This window comes from Bos indicus, chromosome 3 (genome assembly GCF_029378745.1).
Source record: "Bos indicus isolate NIAB-ARS_2022 breed Sahiwal x Tharparkar chromosome 3, NIAB-ARS_B.indTharparkar_mat_pri_1.0, whole genome shotgun sequence".
Taxonomy (NCBI): domain Eukaryota; kingdom Metazoa; phylum Chordata; class Mammalia; order Artiodactyla; family Bovidae; genus Bos; species Bos indicus.
In genome coordinates this window covers 118,049,992-118,057,431 of record NC_091762.1, presented here as the reverse complement: position 1 = coordinate 118,057,431, position 7,440 = coordinate 118,049,992, and the positions used below count along the sequence as shown (strand labels likewise).

At 49.8% G+C, this 7,440-nt stretch overlaps 1 long non-coding RNA gene across 1 annotated transcript; it reads right to left on the bottom strand.

Moving 5' to 3' along the window:
• Nucleotides 1-4,219: 4,219 nt before the first annotated feature.
• On the bottom strand, nucleotides 4,220-6,842 carry LOC139180108 (uncharacterized). The gene is made up of 2 exons (XR_011564425.1): nucleotides 6,700-6,842; nucleotides 4,220-5,942 (listed from the first exon to the last, which is right to left on the bottom strand). It is a non-coding gene; the product is annotated as an uncharacterized lncRNA (long non-coding RNA).
• Between the last annotated feature and the right edge of the window lie 598 nt (nucleotides 6,843-7,440).

Genomic DNA, 7,440 nt, shown 5'->3' with positions numbered 1-7,440 from the left:
CACCATACACACAGACATAACACACACACACACACACCATACACACAGACATACCACACACACACACACACCATACACACAGACATAACACACAGAGACATACCACACACACACACCATACACACAGACATACCACACACACACACACACCATACACACAGACATACCACACACACACACACACCATACACACAGACATACCACACACACACACACACCATACACACAGACATAACACACAGAGACATACCACACACACACACCATACACACAGACATAACACACACACATAGACATGCCACACACACACACAGACATACCACACATACACCCCATACACACTGACATACCACACACACACACACCATACACACACAACCCCATACACATGTATATACCAAACATACACACACATGCACACAGACATAACACACACACAGAGACATACCAGACATACACACACCGTACACACACACCCCATACACACATACATACCACACATAAACACACCATACACACAGACATACCACACACACACCATACACACATATATACCACACATACACACACCATACACATACACATCACATGCGCACACAACACACATGTGTACCACACATACATGCCAATAACATACACATACTACACACACACACACAGCACACATACATACCATAAACATATGCACACACTACACACACCACACATACACACACCATACAAACACACTACGTGCACACACACCACACATATGCACACCATACACACACTCACAGACTCCACATACAGACATATATACCACACACACACACACACACAGGGTTTTATTGGCACTATCCCAGACCTCCTTGTCTCCTCAGGTCTGGGGTGGGGCTCTGACTGCCTAGGGTCTTTCCATATGCAGTGATTGATGAGGGGCTGGCCATGTGACCAGCCAGGCCAGTCAGGCCCTGCCCTGGGGCGAGATCCGTGGGCGCTGCAGTCAGTCTCTTGCAGATTGTGAGTGACGGTGTGGCTGCCGCGCTGGGCCTCCTCCTGACCACAGGCTGTGCAGGGAGAACCACCCACAGGCAGGTTAGGGAAAGGTGTGCCGTGTGTGGTGTCTGTGTGTACACATGTGTGTGTATGTTTTGTATGTGTGGTTTGTGACGTGTGTGTGTAGTGTGTGTGGTGTGTATATGTGTGTGATTCCAGTCCTCTTGCCTGGAAAATCCCATGGACAGAGGAGCCTGGTGGGCTGCAGTCCATGGCGTCGCCGAGGGTCGGACACGACTGAGACTTCACTTTCACTTTTCACTTTCATGCACTGGAGAAGGCAATGGCGACCCACTCCAGTGTTCTTGCCTGGAGAACCCCAGGGACCGGGGCGCCTGGTCTGTGCCGTCTGTGGGGTCGCACAGAGTCGGACACGACTGAAGCGACTTGGCGGCAGCGGTGGTGTGTGTGTGTGCTCTGTGGGCTCAGGTACCCCCTGCGTGTTGCTACCTTTGGAGTGGTCACCAGAACCAGGAAATCTGAGCAACCCCGGGTCTCCAGACCAGACGTGTGACCCTGAGTGGAAACATCGCCCGAGCCTCCGCCCTCAGCGTGTGCCGAGCGCCGCAGGACGGCCATATTGGCTCTACGGCGCCCGCTTACCACGTGACTGTCCACACAGCAGCCGCGCAGGCGCGCTGGGGAGGGGGTGGAGGCCAGAGGGCGTGTGCTCACCTCCTGGAATCTCCAGGCTCTGTGCTTCAAGCCAGCTTCTCCCAACATATCTGTCTCTGAACTGCTCAGAAGGAGCGTTGATGACTGCCCTACTTCACATGTCCACCACGCAATCAAGAGGCTCTCAGACCTCCTTCAAGCCCGAGGTGCCTGTGATTTCGCCCATCAATCAGAGATGAAGCCGCGGTCACGCTTGGAGGAGAGGAGGTCGTTCTGGAGCTCTGCCACAGAAGAATCACTGCAAATCGAATAAGGAAAAAAAGCAGGGCCAGGGAGAGAGAAGAGAGGGACAAGAGAGAGAGGGCCAGGGGGAGAGAAGGGGCCAGGGGAGAGAGGAGCTGCTTCCAGAAGGAATAGATTTGCGCCTGCACTTTGATCCTGTCTGACTTTTATTTGTTTTAGCCATATCCTCCTCACTGCACCACTCAGCCAAAGGTGCTTTAAATTAGATGAAGCTAGGAAACCCTTTCCCCTCCTCCTTCCTTACCCACCACACAGGCCGTGATCTTCAGTCAGTGTGAGATGCATAATCACGCCATGCTCAAACATGGCTGGAATAAATTGAGACAAATAAATAAACTCAAAGGCACCACATGCGTTTGGAATGCTCTTTGCCACAGTTTCCTAACATGCTTGCAGACAGCTAACTCTCAAGGCAAACAGAAAGTGGCAGTGTTTACCCAGCTTCTATTTGGAGCGTGCTAGGAGCCCCTGACGCGTAGATCGCTAGCTGATGGCGGAATTTGCACACAAATTCAGAATTCATCATCACAGTCCACCTTCCCTTCCCTTCTCTGTATTCCTCGTTTTTAGTCATCCAAGCTGAACGCAGACTTGTTTGGGGTACGTTGGTCCTAGCTTCCACCTGTCTCCAGAATGCAGTACAGAGGTCATGGTGTCCTGAGAGTACGGAGATGGGAAGTGAGAGTGAGCCCAGGTTCAGGGTGCACACGTGCTCAGTGGTGTCATGACCCCATGGACTGTAGGCCTCCAGGTGACCCCATGGACTGTAAGCCGCCAGGCTCCTCTGTCCATGGGATTCTCCAGGCAAGAATGCTGGAGCGGGTTGCCGTTTACTACTCCAGTGAGCCCAGCCCCTTTGATGAAAAGAGCAGACCAGCACCAGCCGGGCAGTCTCAGTTTGCTCAGCTCCAGGGGTGAGCTGTCTGGGGACACTTTCTTCTCCTGTGCTCTAGTGAAAGAGGCAGATGTCCCCGGGCCCTTGTAAGGCTCTAAAATGAATCTCTTATCTTTTGAAACTTTCCTCTGTAGAACTTGCTCCCATGGGCAGCCACATGGCTCTGGATTCACCAGCACCTGGAGCCCTCCCCTCTCCTCCAAGGAAACATCTTGTCCTCTTCTACCTTTGGGAGAATCCACGTGGGCTCTGCTCCTGCCTGGTCAGGCACAGCTGTGACAGCCTCAAGACCACCACTCCCAGCGTGAATATGACGCTTCAGTGGTGCTGAGATGAAAGCCCCTGACAAGAAGGGGCCTCATAGCTAAAGATTGACTCTTATCCATGTCTGAAGATTGACAGAAAGACTCCTAATTTTAAATATATACATTTAGAGGGACTCTCCTGGTGGTTCAGTGCTTAAGAATCCACCTTGCAATGCAGGGGACACAGGTTTGATCGCTGGTGGGGGAATTAATATCCCACATGCCTGGGGGCAACTAAGCCAGCATGCTGCAACTATTGAACCAACTCAAATAGAGTCCGCGCACCGCAACAAAGATCCCACGTGCCACAGCTAAGACCCAATGCAGCCAAATAAATAAATAATTTCTAAATATATATGCGGATGTATATCTACAGATTTATAGTATGTATTTTAAAAAAAAAACCAGCCAGGAAATCAAGTCAATCCTAAAGGAAATCAACTCTGAATATTCATTGGAAGGACTGATGCTGAAGTTGAAGCTCTAATACTTTGGCTACCTGATGAGAAGAGGCGACTCATTGGAAAAGACCCTGATGCTGGGAAAGATTGAGGGTGGGAGAAGAGAGCAACAGAGGATGAGATGGTTGGATGCAATCATTGGCTCAGTGGACATGAGTTTGAGCGCACTCCAAAGTGTGCTGAGCACACTCTCCCTGCCTGTAACAGCTCCCTAGTTCCCCAGGAGATGGTGAAGGACAGAGAAACCTGGCATGCTGCAGTCCATGGCATCTTAAACAGCTGGACACAACTTACCAGCTGAACAACAACAAATACACATTTATAAATATTTATAAATAGCACCTCATACTTTCTGTGATTCCAATAGCTTCATACAATAAACTGCAAGCTGGCTGCACCCCCGACAGGGCTCCCACATCTAATACTCCACGGGCATCTGTCTGTGTCTTCGCTCTCTTTAGACCTTCCTTGTCGGCCGAGCACACTCTCCCGGCCTCTAACAGCACCCTAGTTTCCCAGTGAGGAATCACCTCTGCCCGGTTGTCCATGGTCTGTTGGGAGGTGCACTGGTCAGTATTTTCCAGAGAGACAGAACCAACAGGATGTGTATGTATATAGAGAGATTTATTTAGAGGAATTGGCTCACACGGTTGTGAAGGTGCAAATCTAAATCCTGCGGGGTGGGCTGGCAGCTGGAGACCCAGGGAAGAGCTCCGGTCCAGGTCCCAAAGGCCACCTGCTGGCAGAATTCCTTCTTGCTCAGTGGAGGTCAGTCTTTGTTCTCACTGTGGCTTCAGATGATTAGGTGAGGCCTATCCATGTCAAGTTCACAGATTTAATGGTTAATCACATCCCAGAATACCTTCATGGAGACACAGAATAATATTTAACAGAAATTCACTGGCAGTCCAGTGGTTAGGACTCTGAGCTTCCACCTAGTTGAGGAACTAAGATCCAGTATGCTGTGTGGCATGGCCAAAAAAAAATAGAGTAATACTTGACCAAAGCTCCAATACTTTGGCCACCTGATGTGAAGAGCTGACTCATTGGAAAAGACGATGATACTGGGAAAGATTGAAGGCAGGAGGAGAAGGGGGCAACAGAGGATGCAATGGCTGGATGGCTTCACTGACTCAGTGGACCTGAGTTTGAGCAAACTCCAGGAAATGGTGATGGACAGGGAAGCCTGGCATGCTGCAGTCCATAGGGTCACAAAGTCAAACACGACTGAGCAACTGAACAGCAAGAGAGGCCTGGGTGGGTGTCTTGAGCAGGCAGCACACAGAGCAAGAGCTGGGGGCATGGGAGCAGCAGCACACCGCACCCCACAGGCTGCACCATCCTGGCCAGAGCTCAGCAGTGCCCTTGGCCATGAAGGACAGGGAAGCCTGGCATGCTGAAGCCCATAGGGTCGCAGAGATTTGGACACAACTTAGTGACTGAACAACAACAGCAATGCTTAACCAAATATCTGGACACTGTGGTCCAGTTAACACATGAAATTAACCAGGACAGGATAATGCCAGGTAAACAGCTTGCATTTACAGAAGTGGCAGGGTCCTGAGTACACCCCCACTGGACTGGGAGTAACTGGAGAGGGAGACAGGGACCCACATCTTCCCCTAATGCCCTGCGGTGGCGCTTCCTGCCCCTTGCTCCTGGCTTCCTTCTGTTGACTCCACATAGGGTGCACAGTCCCCAGTGGATTCTGGGAGCATCTTACCCCCCAAGAAACATTCACTATCCTGCCACTAAACCACCTGGGTGGGCCTCATTTCTTGAAGGTAACTCTTAGAATCTTTCTTCCATTTCTTCCTGCGCATCTCTTGCAACTTCTTTTCTCTTGGATCAATTCTTCTAATTTATACATCCATCAAAATCATCCATTTCATCTGATATTTTAATGTACTAGGATAGAGTTTGTGGCAGGAACAGTGGCGTTCATAAACGTTCAACCTGCTTCCCACACTGCCCCACACCGGTGCAGGGTCATATGATTGGTTCTGACCAACAGGCTTTGAGCAAGTGGGCCGAAATACAGACGGGCCAGAGTGTGGCTCTCGGTGTGTCTTCCCAGCTGTGTTATCCCAGACGGGAGGGTCCCAGTCAGCCTGAGTCCCTGAGTGTCTGGGTCGAGCAAGAGACCGTGTGACCTAGGTTGCATGTAGAGCCTGAAGGCAAAATCACTCTCTGTGGTTTAAGTCTCTGAGACACGTTGTTCCTTCTATTTCCTAACATCCTCTTCTCATGAATACAAAGACATCTTCCTATATCTCCTCCTGCAAATTTCAGTCTTCTTTTCTTCCACCTAATCCGAGCAGCTGGAATCTATTGGAGGTTTGACATGGAAAGGGATGTTAGTCTTTAGGTAACGTTTTTCCCTATGGCTAGCCAACACAAGTCCAAAATCTTGTATTCAATGTTCCCCTACTTATTTGAAATGCCACTTTTATCAAAAGACAATTTCATCCATGTCATGGAATCTATGCCTGGAATCACTGCATTGGTGACTCTGGACTGATCAAAATTGTAGATTGTTGTAAAAGTAATTCTAGGCAAATTATTTGGCTTGTCACCCATCACCTTGGAGTCTCCCCTGGACATGCCTACATAATACCAACAGACAAGAGCCTCCCTCGGGGGGCACCTGGACAGGTATCAGAAACAGATCAGAAGGTATCGGAAACCTTACAGTGAGCAAACATCGGGGGTTCGGACTCATACAGACCACAAGTTTTCCCAAGGAAGGTCAAGGGGATTTGCCAAACCCACTTGAAGAACAGAAAGAGGGAGCTTTCTGGTGGTGGGTGCAGAGTGGGGTGACGGGAAATTCCCAGAAGTCTATAGGCTCTGGAAGACCTCCAGATTCAGGATGGAGAAGCAGATGCTTGGAGGCAACACTCCTGACCCTAGGATAGCCCTTGAGGCTGTTGAGTTGGAAAACACCAGGTCTGACCCCTCTGCTCCTGGGTGCCTTCTCCACACTGGCTGGGGCTGGGTGGGGAAGGACAGCCACTGCAGCTAGGGTCACCATCTAACTGAGGGACCCCTATCCAGTGGCTCAAAACATCAAGGACTGACCCACCTGGCCTTTTGCTGGGTCTCCTCTTCCTTCTGACCACGGGGGCAGGAGAGCTCTGGATGGAAGGAGCACTGGAGATCGGACAGATATGGTCAGTTCAGGTTTCACACTGTTATTCTACCCTCAATAAGCTGAATGATCTAGAAGAATCTGCATTTTTGAAGTTCCTTGAACTTTATTAGGGCTTCCCTGATATCTCAGTTGGTAAAGAATCCACCTGCAATGTAGGAGACCCTGTTCTGATTCCTGGGTCAGGAAGATCCACTGAAGAAGGAATAGGCTACCCACTCCAGTATTCTTGGGCTTCCCTTGTGGCTCAGCTGGTAAAGACTCTGCCTGCAATGTGGGAGACCTGGGTTTGATCCCTAGGTTGGGAAGATCCCCTGGCGAAGGGAAAGGCTACCCACTCCAGTATTCTGGCTGGGAGAATTCCATGGACTATATGGTCCATGGGGTCACAAAGAGTCAGACATGACTGAGTGACTTTCACTTTCACTGGACTTTATTAATCTTTCCTGATTTCAAAATCCACTTGAATTTTAGTCTATTCTGCCAGGTCAAAACAAAGGGCTGCCATATTTACATCTTCTACCACAAATCCCATTCAAATGACAAAATGACTATGGAAATAAGAATAGACTTCCTGCAGCACTGAAAGTGTGGCATAAGTCCTCTTGGAGGAGGTTGCCATTAGCCCCACCATAAAGCCACTGAGTAGATGACCCACACACTGGAGAATGACTA